Raw genomic sequence first — 19,884 nt, 5'->3', positions numbered from 1 at the left:
AATCAATCAATTACTAATAAAATCAATTAATCAATTAATCCAATCAATCAATCAATTCAGTCCATATATGAATTTGTTTGTGAATTTTATTTTACCAAATTATTGATTGGTGGCAGTCTTACCACATCCGATGAGGAAGAGTAAAGGAAAGTAGTCAACTCCAGAGCAATTCAAAAATAAAATACCTGTACCAGCAACACTACCCAATTGCTTAATAAGTACCTAATTACTTTAATTTTACAGAATAATGTTAATGCTGGATTTCCAAGACAACTCTAATCAAAACAAGTCATTCACGGAAACTGTAATGTGCAATTATCAATTACATAAATTCATCAGTCTGTTGCCAAGCTCTTGCGAAATGGTCACAACATGAAATATTCTATGTAAACACAATGTATCAATTATATCCTGTAAGGGAAAGTAGATTTGTGAATAATAACAGCACTGGCCTTGATTTGGACTGGGTTGCCGTCTCTGATGTCAGTTGATGTCAGCCCCTCCTCTCTCTCTCTCTCTCTCTGTCTCCTCCTTCTCGTCTCTCGTATGACAGAAGGACAAAAGGACAAGCAAGAATTTAGTTCATCATTATTTATATATATATATATATATATATATATATATATATATATATTCTTTTCACATTCACGCTAAGAAATAAGCAAACAGCTTAACTCAGGAATATTATAAATAGCTCAATAACATTGTATTTTATTCATTTATTTTATTATTATTATTTTAAATCCGTCAATATATCTCTCATTCACCAACTCAACCGATTATCAACCAAACAGTTTTACAGTCAAGCAATAGTTAATTAAAAAGAAAATTTCACTTGTGTGCAAAATTCCCCCTCCCGTTTTCTTTTTTGGCTGCACTGAAGTGGACTCTCCCAATCAGTTCAGTGCAGGGGAGTGGCTAAAGTCATAAATCCTACGCGTGCGCAGTTCAGTCACCAATGTGATTTCAGAGTGGTAGGAGCGGACAGAGCAGACTGTTGCTCCGTTCTCTCCTCCCATAGACAATAACACTTAAGACATTAACAGAGCTCACAAACTGAACACATAGAACATACAAGACATATCCAACTTCGAAGTTTGTTATCACTTATCTGCAGATTTATAGTAATGATGTTATCAAATATAAAACATCTCTATACACTCTTAAAAAGTCCTCCCTGTAGGCTCATGATTCGTTAGTAAATGTTCTCTTTTTATAGAGACTCATAAGATCTTTAAACTTATTGTCCTTCCAGGGGGCTCATAGTTTATATAGTTTAAGAATTACAAACGTTCTCACAAACAGAGACTCATAAGATTTTTAACCTTAACTTCGTTATAGGGGTTTTAACTTTTTACTCTAGGGGCTTAACTTTTGAAAAATAAGATACCTAACACATTTATTTACAAGAGACTAAAAAAAAAACTCTGGTCCAAGCCTTAGTCGACACACATCTGGAACTCATCAAGCACGCAGCCATACTCACTCTGTTTCACACACACACACGCTGACAGAGAAATGTGCTTTTCCTCCTCTCAGACACACACACACCGAGACATACAGGATCCATTTATACAGAGCAAGCTTGCTTATCGCCGTTCCTTTTGTCTTTTAAATTCTTTTGCTAAATTTCTGCTACCTTAAGTTGCCGACATTAAATGAGAGGTGACATTGGACATACAATCCGTCAACCATATTCCAAGAGGTAACATACAATTTAATATATGTCGTACAAACTCACTGTTCCCAGAACAGACCCGAGAGTCAATCTAACAACTCTCCTGGTTTTACGGCCATCATATGGATGCCTTGGTCTCACAAGGGCTTCCTTAAATTAACGGCGCCCTAAAAGTATACTCATTTACTTATTTCCTGACCTTATTCCATCATGCTTTTCCTTGGACACTCACTCACACTTTTTCCAAGGCAAAATATGTGTGTCCTATCGGTGTACCCTACAGACACACCTCACTGTTTGCGTTGTTCTCAACGCAAACTAATTCAGAAAATTTAGAACGGAACTCCTACCACACAGCAAACACCAGCAAAACGCACGCACAAGTAATTTAACGGTACATCTCTAACGCACACACTCTCTGGACTCACAAAACGGCCAGCGCCCAATGTAAGGGATTAAACTCACCTTATATTTGCCGGCTTCTTTGAGCGGTAGTCGTTTTGTAGCCCAGGAATGGAATGCAAAGAAGAGACGTAGCACGTCCCAAAGAACAATAAAACAAAAACCTCGTCGCCATTAAATGTGGTAAACAAGACCGAGCTTTTGCTGGTAATGCTGTAGTGATAAGAAGATCCGCCGACACTGTACTCTGTTTTCAAAGGTTTATTATAACAAAGGTTCCAGCATCAGAATTTGACAGATTCTGCAGATATCTGTGAGACAGCACAGCCAATCAGTAATTTGCTATTCTTCCTATTCTATTGTTCAAGACATGGTTTTATATCCTTTATGACATAATATGGTGTGATTCTAAAAAACCAATCCCTAGTCTTTACATATCCTCTTTTCCAGGAATTTAGTAATGCTTTCCAGATGTTTCCAGCACAGTAGAGTACACCATTTTGCCACATCAGCAAAATCTTAGGGCCAAGTTTCCTACTTTTTGCAACGGTCAGCATTTCTAGACTGTTAAGATACTACATGACAACAGTTGGTGCGATTATTTGCAAATGGAGGAACACAAAAGAACTGTCAATCTCCCTCGGCCTGGGGCTCCATGCAAGATCTCACCTCGTGGAGTTGCAATGATCATGAGAACGGTGAGGAATCAGCCCAGAACTACACGGGAGGATCTTGTCAATGATCTCAAGGCAGCTGGGACCATAGTCACCAAGAAAACAATTAGTAACACACTACGCCGTGAAGGACTGAAATCCTGCAGCGCCCGCAACGTCCCCCTGCTCAAGAAAGCACATATACAGGGCCGTCTGAAGTTTGCCAATGAACATCTGAATGATTCAGAGGAGAACTGGGTGAAAGTGTTGTGGTCAGATGAGACCAAAATCTAGCTCTTTTGCCATCAACTCAACTCGCTGTGTTTGGAGGAGGAGGAATACTGCCTATGACCCCAAGAACACCATCCCCAACGTCAAACATGGAGGTGGAAACATAATGCTTTGGGGGTGTTTTTCTGCTAAGGGGACAGGACAACTTCACCGCATCAAAGGGACGATGGACGGGCCCATGTACCGTCAAATCTTGGGTGAGAACCTCCTTCCCTCAGCCGGGGCATTGAAAATGAGTCGTGGATGGGTATTCCAGCATGACAATGCCCCAAAACACACGGCCAAGGCAAAATCAGCAGGGGATCAAATACTTTTTTCCCTCACTGTAACACTGAAACATGCATGAGATCATCATCAGCTGTTCCGGACGACTGTGTGATCATGCTCTCCGTAGCCGATGTGAGTAAGACCTTTAAACAGGTCAACAGACGGATTACCATGACGTGTACTCCGAGCATGCACTGACCAACTGTAGGCCTTGAAATACATCCACAGGTACACCTCCAATTGACTCAAATGATGTCAATTAGCCTATCAGAAGCTTCTAAAGCCATGACATCCTTTTCTGGAATTTTCCAAGCTGTTTAAAGGCACAATCAACTTAGTGTATGTAAACTTCTGACCCACTGGAATTGTGATACAGTGAATTATAAATTAAATAATCTGTCTGTAAACAATTGTTGGAAAGATTTACTTGTGTCATGCACAAAGTAGATGTCCTAACCGACTTGCCAAAACTATAGTTTGTTAACAAGAAATTTGTGGAGTGGTTGAAAAACAAGTTTTAATGACTCCAACCTAAGTGTATGTAAACTTCCGACTTCAACTGTACCTGAAACCTTAGCATAATAGGGGGGCATTGCCAGTTAACACTGTAATATAATATATATATATATATATATATATATATATATACTGTAACACATTAGGCAGCACTGGCCTGAGGAAACTATGTATGTATGTACAGTGGGGGAAAAAAGTATTTAGTCAGCCACCAATTGTGCAAGTTCTCCCACTTAAAAAGATGAGAGAGGCCTGTAATGTTCATCATAGGTACACGTCAACTATGACAGACAAATTGAGGAAAAAAAATCCAGAAAATCACATTGTAGGATTTTTAATGATTTTATTTGCAAATTATGGCGGAAAATAAGAATTTGGTCAATAACAAAAGTTTCTCAATACTTTGTTATATACCCTTTGGCAATGACACAGGTCAAAAGTTTTCTGTAAGTCTTCACAAGGTTTTCACACACTGTTGCTGGTATTTTGGCCCATTCCTCCATGCAGATCTCCTCTAGAGCAGTGATGTTTTGGGGCTGTCGCTGGGCAACACGGACTTTCAACTCCCTCCAAAGATTTTCTATGGGGTTGAGATCTGGAGACTGGCTAGGCCACTCCAGGACCTTGAAATGCTTCTCACGATACATGGCCCCATTCATTCTTTCCTTTACACGGATCAGTCATCCTGGTCCCTTTGCAGAAAAACAGCCCCAAAGCATGATGTTTCCACCCCCATGCTTCACAGTAGGTATGGTGTTCTTTGGATGCAACTCAGCATTCTTTGTCCTCCAAACACGACGAGTTGAGTTTTTACCAAAAAGTTCTATTTTGGTTTCATCGGACCATATGACATTCTCCCAATCCTCTTCTGGATCATCCAAATGCACTCTAGCAAACTTCAGACGGGCCTGGACATGTACTGGCTTAAGCAGGGGGACACGTCTGGCACTGCAGGATTTGAGTCCCTGGCGGCGTAGTGTGTTACTGATGGTAGTCTTTGTTACTTTGGACCCAGCTCTCTGCAGGTCATTCACTAGGTCCCCCCGTGTGGTTCTGGGATTTTTGCTCACCGTTCTTGTGATCATTTTGACCCCACGGGGTGAGATCTTGCGTGGAGCCCCAGATCAAGGGAGATTATCAGTGGTCTTGTATGTCTTCCATTTCCTAATAATTTCTCCCACAGTTGATTTCTTCAAACCAAGCTGCTTACCTATTGCAGATTCAGTCTTCCCAGCCTGGTGCAGGTCTACAATTTTGTTTCTGGTGTCCTTTGACAGCTCTTTGGTCTTGGCCATAGTGGAGTTTGGAGTGTGACTGTTTGAGGTTGTGGACAGGTGTCTTTTATACTGATAACAAGTTCAAACAAGTGCCATTAATACAGGTTACGAGTGGAGGACAGAGGAACATCTTAAAGAAGAAGTTACAGGTCTGTGAGAGCCAGAAATCTTGCTTGTTTGTAGGTGACCAAATACTTATTTTCCACCATAATTTGCAAATCAATTCATTAAAAAATCCTACAATGTGATTTTCTGGATTTTTTTTTCTCAATTTGTCTGTCATAGTTGACGTGTACCTATGATGAAAATTACAGGCCTCTCTCATCTTTTTAAGTGGGAGGACTTGCACAATTGGTGGCTGACTAAATACTTTTTCCCCCCACTGTATGTATGTATGTACACTACCGGTCAAAAGTTTTAGAACACCTACTCATTCAAGGTTTTTTCTTTATTTTTACATTGTAGAATAATAGTGAAGACATCAAAACTTTGAAATAACACATATGGAATCATGTAGTAACCCCAAAAAGTGTTAAATTAATCAAAATATATTTTATATTTGAGAATCTTCAAATAGCCACCTTTTGCCTTGATGACAGCTTTGCACACTCTTGGCATTCTCTCAACCAGCTTCACCTGGAATGCTGTTCCAACAGTCTTGAAGGAGTTCCCACATATGCTGAGCACTTGTTGGCTGCTTTTCCTTCACTCTGCCGTCCGACTCATCCCAAACCATCTCAATTTGGTTGAGGTCAGGGGATTGTGGAGGCCAGGTCATCTGATGCAGCACTCCATCACTCTCCTTCTTGGTAAAATAGCCCTTACACAGCCTGGAGGTGTGTTGGGTCATTGTCTGTATTTTTTATTACAGAATATAAGAACATAGAATAAATGTCTGAAACATGACTACAACGGATGGTGGTGGGGAGTCTTTCATTTCCAGGTAACACACATATAATACTGTATAACACACCAGTCACTTCCTGTCTCTAGTACTTCCTGAGTTCCAGGTAACAGCTGGTAGGTGTTCACACATCACCTCTCTCATTATCTGCCACAGGTGTCCAATAGTCTGCTCACAGTAGGAGGTGACTCCAAATGGCACGGCAACTACTAATAACCTTTCTAGTTGCACTGTCCCTGTACATTTATGAGTGCTCAATGGTCTTTTTCTAAGGGATGCGTCCCAAATGGAACCCTATTCCCTATATAGTGCACTACTTTAGACCAGAGAATGGCACCCTATTCCCTATATAGTGCACTAATTTTGGTCCGAGCCCTATGGATCCTGGTTAATTGTAGAGCACTAAATTGGGAAAATGATGCCATTTGGGAGACGGACTAAATGTATTATATTAGAAGTGCTCGTCGCACGTAAGGCAAAGTTTCCCACCTTGTATATTTTTCGCTGTGGAGTTCTGCAGGTAAAAAATGAAGCCTGTATTTAAACAAAGTACATGAGAGCATCTTTATAATTTATAATTTGCATAAAAGCATAACAGTATTACATTTATAGAATTATTGATTACGAAGGTAAATGGCTCATTTTTTACAGCTTGCTAGGTTAGTGTTAGAATGGTGAACACTTTTTGGTTTTACGATGGTGAATTTTGTGGACTGCAGACACTGTGGGGACATACTTGCGAACATTAGGAAAAAGTTTACGTTCAAGGTTAAATTTAAGCATCAGCCAATTAAAATCGTTGACTTAGTGTAAAATGACAGGTAAACGCTACATTGTAGCTGGTACCATCAGATAACCTGGCACACATTAGCCCAATGATAACCTCAACAGGTGGCAGGGATTATTTATTGTAATAACTTCCTCATCCAAATGTTTCTGTTTGCTAGTATGTCCCCTGACTCTAACCCCTGACTCTAACCCCTGTGTGTCTAAGACAACCTTCTCCTGGGACATTACAGTTAATCTGATTCTATATAATAAGAAGCATCTGACGACTGCTTGAGAAGTATATTGATCTATGATAGTCTCTAGAACAGGCTGGTGCCTGTATTGATCTATGATAGTCTCTAGAACAGGCTGGTGCCTGTATTGATCTATGATAGTCTCTAGAACAGGTTGGTGTCTGTATTGATCTATGATAGTCTCTAGAACAGGTTGGTGGCTGTATTGATCTATGATAGTCTCTAGAACAGGTTGGTGTCTGTATTGATCTATGATAGTCTCTAGAACAGGTTGGTGGCTGTATTGATCTATGATAGTCTCTAGAACAGGTTGGTGGCTGTATTGATCTATGATAGTCTCTAGAACAGGTTGGTGGCTGTATTGATCTATGATAGTCTCTAGAACAGGCTGGTGGCTGTATTGATCTATGATAGTCTCTAGAACAGGTTGGTGGCTGTATTGATCTATGATAGTCTCTAGAACAGGTTGGTGGCTGTATTGATCTATGATAGTCTCTAGAACAGGTTGGTGTCTGTATTGATCTATGATAGTCTCTAGAACAGGCTGGTGGCTGTATTGATCTATGATAGTCTCTAGAACAGGTTGGTGTCTGTATTGATCTATTATAGTCTCTAGAACAGGTTGGTGGCTGTATTGATCTATGATAGTCTCTAGAACAGGCTGGTGTCTGTATTGATCTATGATACTCTAGAACAGGCTGGTGGCTGTATTGATCTATGATACTATAGAACAGGTTGGTGGCTGTATTGATCTATGATACTATAGAACAGGTTGGTGGCTGTATTGATCTATGGTACTCTAGAACAGGTTGGTGTCTGTATTGATCTATGATAGTCTCTAGAACAGGTTGGTGTCTGTATTGATCTATGATACTCTAGAACAGGCTGGTGGCTGTATTGATCTATGATACTCTAGAACAGGTTGGTGGCTCTATTGATCTATGATACTCTAGAACAGGTTGGTGCCTGTATTGATCTATGATAGTCTCTAGAACAGGTTGGTGCCTGTATTGATCTATGATACTCTAGAACAGGCTGGTGCCTGTATTGATCTATGATAGTCTCTAGAACAGGTTGGTGCCTGTATTGGTCTATGATACTCTAGAACAGGCTGGTGCCTGTATTGATCTATGAAAGTCTCTAGAACAGGCTGGTGTCTGTATTGATCTATGATAGTCTCTAGAACAGGTTGGTGCCTGTATTGATCTATGATAGTCTCTAGAACAGGTTGGTGCCTGTATTGATCTATGATACTCTAGAACAGGCTGGTGCCTGTATTGATCTATGATAGTCTCTAGAACAGGTTGGTGCCTGTATTGGTCTATGATACTCTAGAACAGGCTGGTGCCTGTATTGATCTATGAAAGTCTCTAGAACAGGCTGGTGTCTGTATTGATCTATGATAGTCTCTAGAACAGGTTGGTGCCTGTATTGATCTATGATAGTCTCTAGAACAGGTTGGTGCCTGTATTGATCTATGATACTCTAGAACAGGCTGGTGCCTGTATTGATTTCATTCAGCCTGATCATTATCAGAGCTCCAGTTCTGTCAGTCTATCAGAATAAGAACAGTTGTCATGATATTGTTACATCTCGCTGACCTAACATGGTAATTATAATGATCTAATAATGTCTGTGTGTGTTGGGTGGTTGTTGTCGTGTCTGTGCATGTTGTGGCTTGAATGTTGTGTCTGTGTTCCTGTGTATGTGTGTGTCTCTATGTGTGTGTCTGTGTTTGTGTTTTGTGAGTGTGTGTGTGTGTGTTCCCACCATACATCTACATAGAAATTAATAATCTTGTATCGTAGCTTCGTAGCGTTTAATGCGACCTTAACTGGTGTTGCTTTGGATTCATTAAAGCTGAATGCACTGAAGTAGCTGTCACGGTTTCGGCCGAGGCTGCCTCTCTCCCTTGTTCGGGCAGGCTTCGGCGTTCGTTGTCTCCGGAATACTAGCTGCCACCGTTGTATGTTTCATGTTCGTTTGCTTTTGTCTGTTTGTTGTCACACCTGTTCTCGTTTAGCCTAATTAGTGTTCTATAAGTTTCTCGTTGTGTTTGTCTCGTGTTGTGTGTTATTGATTTTGGTCAGTCGTGTGTAGGGCGTCATTCTTGTATTTCGCTCGGTTGAGCTTCCCTCCACTGCGTTGGGAGTATTTACGCACCTGTTTTGTGCGCTTTTGTTTTGTTCGCCTTCGTGCGTATTTCGCCTTCGGGCAAGAGTTGTCCTAGTTCCGTGTTTGGCGATTACTAAAGTCTGTTGGACTATCCGTCTGTGTCCTGCGTTTGATTCCACCACTGCACCCACCTACAGCACGCGTTGACAGAATAACACACCTACAATGGAATCAGCAGGAGCCGCAGCAGCCCAGGCGACGCTGGAGGACAGGGTCCGGGAACAAGGTGACCAGATCCTGCAGATGGGGACCGCACTGCAGGAGGTGATCACCACCATCCGAGGCTGGGGGACGCCTTCCACCGCCACCCTCCCTGCCAGCACCATCGGCCAGTCAGCCTATTCCCGCACCGGAACCCCGAGGAGTCCGACTCTCGCTCCCGAGGGCTTACGATGGGACCGCGGCCGGGTGCCAGGGTTTCCTTCTCCAGGTGGAGCTGTACCTGGCCACCGTGCACCCGGCGCCCTCGGGACATGAGAGCGTGTCCGCCCTGATCTCCTGCCTGTCCGGGAAGGCGTTGGAATGGGCCAACGCGGAGTGGAGGAGGATCGACGCGGACACCATAACTTACGACGAGTTCTCCCGCCGCTTCAAGGCGGTGTTTGACCATCCCCCGGAGGGGAAAGCGGCGGGGGAGCGTCTGGTCTTCCTCCGGCAGGGGAGGAGGAGTGCTCAGGAGTTCGCCCTCGAATTCCGTACTCTAGCGGCAGATGCAGGGTGGAATGATCGGGCCCTCGTCGATCACTACAGATGTAGTCTACGAGAGGACGTCCGTCGGGAGCTGGCCTGTAGGGACACCAGCCTCACGTTCGACCAGTTGGTCGACATGTCCATCAGGCTGGATAACCTGCTAGCTACCCGCGGACGTCCCGAGGGGGGTCCGTCCATTTCACCCTCCAGCGCCTCCGAGCCGTGCCCCATGGAGCTCGGGGGCGCTGGCGCTAGAGAGAGGAGGGGTCGGCTTACTAGGGGGTCCATCCCCTGCACCAACTGTGGTCGGGGAGGACACACCGCGGCTAGGTGCTGGGGATGGCCTCCTAGGGGAGAGGACGACAGGTCCCGCACTGGGGATTCCCTCCAGGTGAGTAGGCGCCCCACTCACCCAGAGCTCTCTGTTGCACATTTCTGTATACCTGTGCGTTTTCCACAGGTAGCACCTCATTCCCAGCATAAGGCGCTGGTAGATTCAGGCGCGGCTGGGAATTTTATTGATAAGAAGTTTTGTTTAGCTTTAGGGATTCCCCTTCTTCCTGTTGATGTCCCTTTCCCCGTTCATGCCCTAGATAGCCGTCCGTTGGGTGCGGGCTTGATCAGGGAGGTCACTGCGCCACTTAGGATGTGTGCGCAGGGGGGTCATCAGGAGATGATTCAGCTATTTCTGATTGACTCTCCTGCGTATCCGGTGGTGCTGGGCATGCCCTGGTTGAGTACCCATAATCCATCCATTTCGTGGCAGGAGAGGGCTCTGATGGAGTGGTCTGCCCGGTGTGTGGGTAGATGTTTAGGCGTTTCCGTAAGGGCTACCTCGGTGGAGAGTCCAAACCAGGTGCCCGCATTGCACGTTCCCCCTGAGTATGGGGATTTGGCTATTGCGTTTAGTAAGTCGAGGGCGACGCAGTTGCCGCCCCATAGGCAGGGAGATTGTGCGATAGACCTCCAGGCAGGAGCTGCGCTCCCACGGAGCCATGTGTATCCTCTGTCTCAAGAGGAGAAGAAAGCTATGGAGACTTACATAGACGAATCTCTGAGACAAGGATACATACGGCCTTCCACTTCCCCTGCGTCCTCGAGTTTCTTTTTTGTGAAGAAAAAGGATGGTGGTTTGCGCCCGTGCATCGATTACCGTGGTCTCAATCAGATTACGGTGAAGTACAGTTATCCACTCCCGCTGATTGCGACCATGACTGAGTCATTGCATGGGGCGCGTTTCTTCACTAAATTAGATCTCAGGAGCGCGTACAACTTGGTGCGCATCAGGGAGGGCGATGAATGGAAGACAGCCTTTAGTACCACCTCGGGCCATTACGAGTATCTGGTCATGCCATACGGGTTGATGAACGCTCCGTCAGTTTTCCAATCATTCGTGGATGAGATCTTCAGGGACATGCAGGGGCAGGGGGTGGTTGTGTACATAGATGACATTCTCGTGTACTCGCCTACCCGTGTCGAGCATGTGGCCCTGGTGCGCAGAGTGTTGCGGAGGCTGGTGGAGCATGACCTGTATGTTAAGGCAGAGAAGTGTCTGTTTTTCCAGGAGTCGGTCTCCTTTTTGGGGTATCAGTTGTCTGCGTCAGGGGTGAAGATGGAGGTAGACCGGGTGTCGGCCGTGCGTAATTGGCAAACACCAACCACTGTGAAAGAGATGCAGCAGTTTTTGGGGTTTGCGAATTACTACCGGAGGTTTATCCGGGGTTTTGGACAGGTGGCAGCTCCCATCACGTCTCTTTTGAAGGGGGGTCCGGTGCGTCTGCAGTGGTCGGCCGAGGCGGACAGGGCGTTTGGGAGGCTGAAGGACCTGTTTACCTCGGCCCCGGTGCTGGCGCATCCGGATCCCTCTTTGCCGTTCCAGGTAGAGGTGGAAGCGTCAGAGGCCGGTCTAGGAGCCGTGCTTTCACAACGGTCTGGCGCGCCACCTAAACTCCGCCCCTGTGCTTTTTATTCTAAGAAGCTCAGTCCGGCGGAGCGGAACTATGACGTAGTGGACAGGGAGCTGTTAGCCGTGGTACAGGCCCTAAAGGTGTGGAGGCACTGGCTTGAGGGGGCTCAACACCCTTTCCTCATTTTGACGGACCACCGTAACCTGGAGTACATCCGGGCAGCGAGGAGGCTGAACCCTCGCCAGGCAAGATGGAATATGTTCTTGACCAGGTTTACATTTAAGATCACGTACATCCCTGGGTCACAGAACGGTAAGGCAGATGCGCTGTCTCGGCGGTATGACACGGAGGAGAGGTCCGTGGAGCCCACTCCCATACTGCCGGAGTCGTGTCTGGTGGCACCGGTAGTGTGGGAGGTCGGTGCTGAACTCGAGCGGGCGTTACGCACCGACCCTAGTAAACCGCAATGCCCTGAGGGTCGGAAGTACGTTCCGCTCGAGGTTCGGGATCGATTGATCTATTGGGCTCACACGTCACCCTCCTCTGGACATCCTGGTATCGGCCGGACAGTGCACTGTCTTAGTGCCAAGTACTGGTGGCCCACGTTGGCGAAGGATGTGAGGGTTTATGTTTCCTCCTGCTCTGTGTGCGCCCAGTGTAAGGCGCCTAGACATCTGCCTAGGGGTAAGTTACTACCCCTGCCCGTTCCACAACGACCATGGTCTCACCTCTCGGTGGATTTCCTTACTGACCTTCCTCCGTCACAGGGGAACACCACTATACTGGTCGTTGTGGACCGGTTTTCTAAGGCCTGTCGTTTGCTCCCCATGCCGGGCCTTCCTACTGCCCTGCAAACCGCCGAAGCACTATTCACCCATGTGTTCCGGCACTACGGGTACCCGAGGATATTGTGTCTGATCGGGGTCCCCAATTTACCTCCAGGGTCTGGAGAGCCTTTATGGAGCGGTTGGGGGTCTCGGTGAGCCTCACCTCGGGTTACCACCCGGAGAGTAATGGGCAGGTGGAACGTGTGAACCAGGATGTGGGTAGGTTTCTTAGAACATACTGCCAGGACCGGCCGGAGGAGTGGGCAAGGTACGTTCCCTGGGCCGAGATGGCCCAGAATTCCCTACGCCATTCCTCCACTAATCTAACCCCTTTCCAATGTGTGTTAGGGTACCAGCCGGTTCTGGCACCTTGGCAGCAGAGCCAGATCGAGGCTCCTGCGGTGGATGAGTGGGCGCGGCGCTCGGAGGAGACATGGAACGCTGCACACGTCCACCTGCAGCGGGCCCTCCGACGTCATAAGGCGAGCGCCGATCTCCACCGCAGTGAGGGACCGGTGTACGCACCTGGTGATCGAGTCTGGCTCTCTACCAGAAACCTGCCCCTCCGCCTGCCCTGTCGGAAACTGGGTCGGCGGTTTGTAGGGCCCTTTAAAGTCCTGGGAAGGTTGAACGAGGTGTGTTACAAATTACAACTGCCTGTTGAATATAAAAAGTATTAACCCCCTCGTTCCATGTGTCCCTTCTCAGGCCGGTGGTAGCTGGCCCACTCCAAGAAAGTGAGATCAGGGAGACTCCTCCGCCCCCATTGGACATCGAGGGGCACTGGCGTACACTGTGAGGTCCATCTTGGATTCGAGACGCCGGATGGGGGGTCTCCAGTATCTAGTGGAGTGGGAGGGGTATGGTCCGGGAGGAGCGGTGCTGGGTGCCGAGGAGAGACATTTTGGACCCGTCTCTCCTGACGGAATTCCATCGTGGGCACCCGACGCACCCTGCTCCGCGTCCTCCGGGTCGTCCCGAGGCCGAGTCGGCGCACGTCTGGAGCCGCGCGTCAAGGGGGGGTACTGTCACGGTTTCGCCGAGGCTGCCTCTCTCCCTTGTTCGGGCAGGCTTCGGCGTTCGTTGTCTCCGGAATACTAGCTGCCACCGTTGTATGTTTCATGTTCGTTTGCTTTTGTCTGTTTGTTGTCACACCTGTTCTCGTTTAGCCTAATTAGTGTTCTATAAGTTTCTCGTTGTGTTTGTCTCGTGTTGTGTGTTATTGATTTTGGTCAGTCGTGTGTAGGGCGTCATTCTTGTATTTCGCTCGGTTGAGCTTCCCTCCACTGCGTTGGAGTATTTACGCACCTGTTTTGTGCGCTTTTGTTTTGTTCGCCTTCGTGCGTATTTCGCCTTCGGGCAAGAGTTGTCCTAGTTCCGTGTTTGGCGATTACTAAAGTCTGTTGGACTATCCGTCTGTGTCCTGCGTTTGATTCCACCACTGCACCCACCTACAGCACGCGTTGACAGTAGCCAACAGCCATAGTACCTCACTGCTTCTTTGTGTGACAAATTAACTAGCAGTGGTGGACTGAGCTAGTCTCGTTAGTCACTATGTCACCAAGAGCAATTACACCTACACGGGTCCACCCCTCACCTCGTAGGCAGACACACACACAAACCCTCGCCTCGTGCTGTGAAACCACACACATACAGTGGGGAAAAAAAGTATTTAGTCAGCCACCAATTGTGCAAGTTCTCCCACTTAAAAATATGAGAGAGGCCTGTAATTTTCATCATAGGTACACCTCAACTATGACAGACAAAATGAGGAAAAAAAATCCAGAAAATCACATTGTAGGATTTTTTATGAATTGATTTGCAAATTATGGTGGAAAATAAGTATTTGGTCAATAACAAAAGTTTCTCAATACTTTGTTATATACCCTTTGTTGGCAATGACACAGGTCAAACGTTTTCTGTAAGTATTCACAAGGTTTTCACACACTGTTGCTGGTATTTTGGCCCATTCCTCCATGCAGATCTCCTCTAGAGCAGTGATGTTTTGGGGCTGTCGCTGGGCAACACAGACTTTCAACTCCCTCCAAAGATTTTCTATGGGGTTGAGATCTGGAGACAGGCTAGGCCACTCCAGGACCTTGAAATGCTTCTTACGAAGCCACTCCTTCGTTGCCCGGGCGGTGTGTTTGGGATCATTGTCATGCTGAAAGACCCAGCCATGTTTCATCTTCAATGCCCTTGCTGATGGAAGGAGGTTTTCATTCAAAATCTCATGATACATGGCCCCATTTATTCTTTCCTTTACACGGATCAGTCGTCCTGGTCCCTTTGCAGAAAAACAGCCCCAAAGCATGATGTTTCCACCCCCATGCTTCACAGTAGGTATGGTGTTCTTTGGATGCAACTCAGCATTCTTTGTCCTCCAAACACGACGAGTTGAGTTTTTACCAAAAAGTTCTATTTTGGTTTCATCTGACCAAATGACATTCTCCCAATCCTCTTCTGGATCATCCAAATGCACTCTAGCAAACTTCAGACGGGCCTGGACATGTACTGGCTTAAGCAGGGGGACACGTCTGGCACTGCAGGATTTGAGTCCCTGGCGGCATAGTGTGTTACTGATGGTAGGCTTTGTTACTTTGGTCCCAGCTCTCTGCAGGTCATTCACTAGGTCCCCCCGTGTGGTTCTGGGATTTTTGCTCACCGTTCTTGTGATCATTTTGACCCCACGGGGTGAGATCTTGCGTGGAGCCACAGATCGAGGGAGATTATCAGTGGTCTTGTATGTCTTCCATTTCCTAATAATTGCTCCCACAGTTGATTTCTTCAAACCAAGCTGCTTACCTATTGCAGATTCAGTCTTCCCAGCCTGGTGCAGGTCTACAATTTTGTTTCTGGTGTCCTTTGACAGCTCTTTGGTCTTGGCTATAGTGGAGTTTGGAGTGTGACTGTTTGAGGTTGTGGACAGGTGTCTTTTATACTGATAACAAGTTCAAACAGGTGCCATTAATACAGGTAACGAGTGGAGGACAGAGGAGCCTCTTAAAGAAGAAGTTACAGGTCTGTGAGAGCCAGAAATCTTGCTTGTTTGTAGGTGACCAAATACTTATTTTCCACCATAATTTGCAAATAAATTCATTAAAAATCCTACAATGTGATTTTCTGGATTTTTTTTCTCAATTTGTCTGTCATAGTTGACGTGTACCTATGATGGAAATTAGAGGCCTCTGTCATCTTTTTAAGTGGGAGAACTTGCACAATTGGTGGCTGACTAAATACTTTTTTTCTCCACTGTATACAATATTACACTACCAAAGAAACATTCTCCTACAGAACTGTAATACTGGAAATACTTTTACATGTTTGTCATCTCATTCGGAGAGTACGACCCTGCCTTACACAGGAAGCGGCACAGGTCCTAATCCAGGCACTTGTCATCTCCCGTCTGGATTACTGCAACTCGCTGTTGGCTGGGCTCCCTGCCTGTGCCATTAAACCCCTACAACTCATCCAGAATGCCGCAGCCCGTCTGGTGTTCAACCTTCCCAAGTTCTCTCACGTCACCCCGCTCCTCCGCAGACTCCACTGGCTTCCAGTTGAGGCTCGCATCTGCTACAAGACCATGGTGCTTGCCTACGGAGCTGTGAGGGGAACGGCACCTCCGTACCTTCAGGCTCTGATCAGTCCCTACACCCAAACGAGGGCACTACGTTCATCCACCTCTGGCCTGCTGGCCCCCCTACCTCTGCGGAAGCACAGTTCCCGCTCAGCCCAGTCAAAACTGTTCGCTGCTCTGGCACCCCAATGGTGGAACAAGCTCCCTCATGACACCAGGACAGCGGAGTCACTCACCACCTTGCGGAGACACTTGAAACCCCATCTCTTTAAGGAATACCTGGGATAGGATAAAGTAATCCTTCTACCCCCCCCCCCTTACCCCACCCCCCAAATTTTATTTTTGGGTAATATTGTAAAGTAGTTGTCCCACTGGCTATAAGGTGAATGCACCAATTTGTAAGTCGCTCTTTTTTTTTTTGCTCCTGAACTTCTTCTACTCTCAACCTCTCCGATCATTTTCATGATGTCCATCCGGTTTGCTTCTATATGCCATATCTTTCTAACTGTGCTCTTTCCCAAAAGCTCCCAACATATAACATATATACTTTTTATGGACACAGTATGCTTACATTATTAGTTATCTTGATGTTATTATTTGTTGTTAGTTGTTATTAGTCCCATCCTTCAGCTTCATTCAACACCTCCCATCTATCTCTTAACACCATCCATATTGGATTTCTATTTGCCATATATATTTCAACCGTACTGTGATGTTTTACAAAAGTTCTGAACCTTTCTATTCTCATTGCTTCTACAGATTGTGAATTAAAAATAAACATTTTTGCTAAAAGTATTATTACATTATTGATTGATTGACTATGACTTTTCAGATCACCCAGTAGTGCTATCTGCAAGGTTAGTTCCAGGTAAATATTGCAGTCCTTTAGCCATTCCTGGACCTGTGTCCAAAAACAAGCTACATATCCAGAGCGACTTACAGTTAGTGAGTGCATACATTTTTTATCTCATACCGGTCCCCCGTGGGAATTGAACCCACAACCCTGGCGCTGCAAGCACCATGCTCTACTAACTGAGCTACACGGGACTAAATATCCAGTTACACTAGCAGAGAAACATTCTCCTACAGTATAACAGGTAACACTACCACAGTATAACAGGTAACACTACCACAGTATAACAGGTAACACACTACCACAGTATAACAGGTAACACGACCACAGTATAACAGGTAACACTACCACAGTATAACAGGTAACACACTACTACAGTATAACAGGTAACACTACCACAGTATAACAGGTAACACTACCACAGTATAACAGGTAACACACTACCACAGTATAACAGGTAACACTACCACAGTATAACAGGTAACACTACCACAGTATAACAGGTAACACTACCACAGTATAACAGGTAACACTACCACAGTATAACAGGTAACACTACCACAGTATAACAGGTAACACTACCACAGTATAACAGGTAACACTACCACAGTATAACAGGTAACACTACCACAGTATAACAGGTAACACACTACCACAGTATAACAGGTAACACTACCACAGTATAACAGGTAACACTACCACAGTATAACAGGTAACACTACCACAATATAACAGGTAACACTACCACAGTATAACAGGTAACACACTACCACAGTATAACAGGTAACACACTACCACAGTATAACAGGTAACACACTACCACAGTATAACAGGTAACACACTACCACAGTATAACAGGTAACACTACCACAGTATAACAGGTAACACACTACCACAGTATAACAGGTAACACACTACCACAGTATAACAGGTAACACTACCACAGTATAACAGGTAACACACTACCACAGTATAACAGGTAAAACTACCACAGTATAACAGGTAACACTACCACAGTATAACAGGTAACACTACCACAGTATAACAGGTAACACTACCACAGTATAACAGGTAACACTACCACAGTATAACAGGTAACACTACCACAGTATATCAGGTAACACTACCACAGTATAACAGGTAACACTACCACAGTATAACAGGTAACACTACAACAGTATAACAGGTAACACACTACCACAGTATAACAGGTAACACTACCACAGTATAACAGGTAACACTACCACAGTATAACAGGTAACACACTACCACAGTATAACAGGTAACACTACCACAGTATAACAGGTAACACTACCACAGTATAACAGGTAACACTACCACAGTATAACAGGTAACACTACCACAGTATAACAGGTAACACTACCACAGTATAACAGGTAACACTACCACACTATAACATGTAACACTACCACAGTATAACAGGTAACACTACCACAGTATAACAGGTAACACTACCACAGTATAACAGGTAACACTACCACAGTATAACAGGTAACACTACCACAGTATAACAGGTAACACACTACCACAGTATAACAGGTAACACTACCACAGTATAACAGGTAACACTACCACAGTATAACAGGTAACACTACCACAGTATAACAGGTAACACACTACCACAGTATAACAGGTAACACTACCACAGTATAACAGGTAACACACTACCACAGTATAACAGGTAACACTACCACAGTATAACAGGTAACACTACCACAGTATAACAGGTAACACTACCACAATATAACAGGTAACACTACCACAGTATAACAGGTAACACTACCACAGTATAACAGGTAACACTCTACCACAGTATAACAGGTAACACACTACCACAGTATAACAGGTAACACACTACCACAGTATAACAGGTAACACACTACCACAGTATAACAGGTAACACTACCACAGTATAACAGGTAACACTACCACAGTATAACAGGTAACACTACCACAGTATAACAGGTAACACTACCACAGTATAACAGGTAACACACTACCACAGTATAACAGGTAACACTACCACAGTATAACAGGTAACACTACCACAGTATAACAGGTAACACACTACCACAGTATAACAGGTAACACTACCACAGTATAACAGGTAACACTACCACAGTATAACAGGTAACAAACTACCACAGTATAACAGGTAACACTGCCACAGTATAACAGGTAACACACTACCACAGTATAACAGGTAACACTACCACAGTATAACAGGTAACACTACCACAGTATAACAGGTAACACTACCACAGTATAACAGGTAACACACTACCACAGTATAACAGGTAACTCTACTACAGTATAACAGGTTACACACTACTGTGGGAAATGTGTCTTTGTGCTGATATAAAAGGAGAGAGAGAGGGGATATGAAAGGAGAGAGAGGAGGGATATGAAAGGAGAGAGTGGGGATATTAAAGGAGAGAGAGGGGATATTAAAGGAGAGAGAGGGGATATTAAAGGAGAGAGAGGATTTAAAGGAGAGAGAGGGTATAAAGGAAAGGAGAGAGAGGGGATATTAAAGGAGAGAGAGGGATATTAAAGGAGAGAGAGGAGGGATAAGAAAGGAGAGAGAGGAGGGATATGAAAGGAGAGAGGGGGGATATAAAGGAGAGAGGGGGGATATTAAAGGAGAGAGAGGGGATATTAAAGGAGAGAGAGGGGATATTAAAGGAGAGAGAGGAGGGATATGAATGGAGAGAGGGGGGATATTAAAGGAGAGAGAGAGGGATATTAAAGGAGAGAGAGAGGGATATGAAAGGAGAGAGAGGGGAGGGATATGAAAGGAGAGAGGGATATGAAAGGAGAGAGA

The sequence above is a fragment of the Coregonus clupeaformis genome, unplaced genomic scaffold (assembly GCF_020615455.1).
Source record: "Coregonus clupeaformis isolate EN_2021a unplaced genomic scaffold, ASM2061545v1 scaf0631, whole genome shotgun sequence".
Lineage (NCBI taxonomy): Eukaryota > Metazoa > Chordata > Actinopteri > Salmoniformes > Salmonidae > Coregonus > Coregonus clupeaformis.
This window is presented reverse-complemented; position numbering follows the sequence as displayed.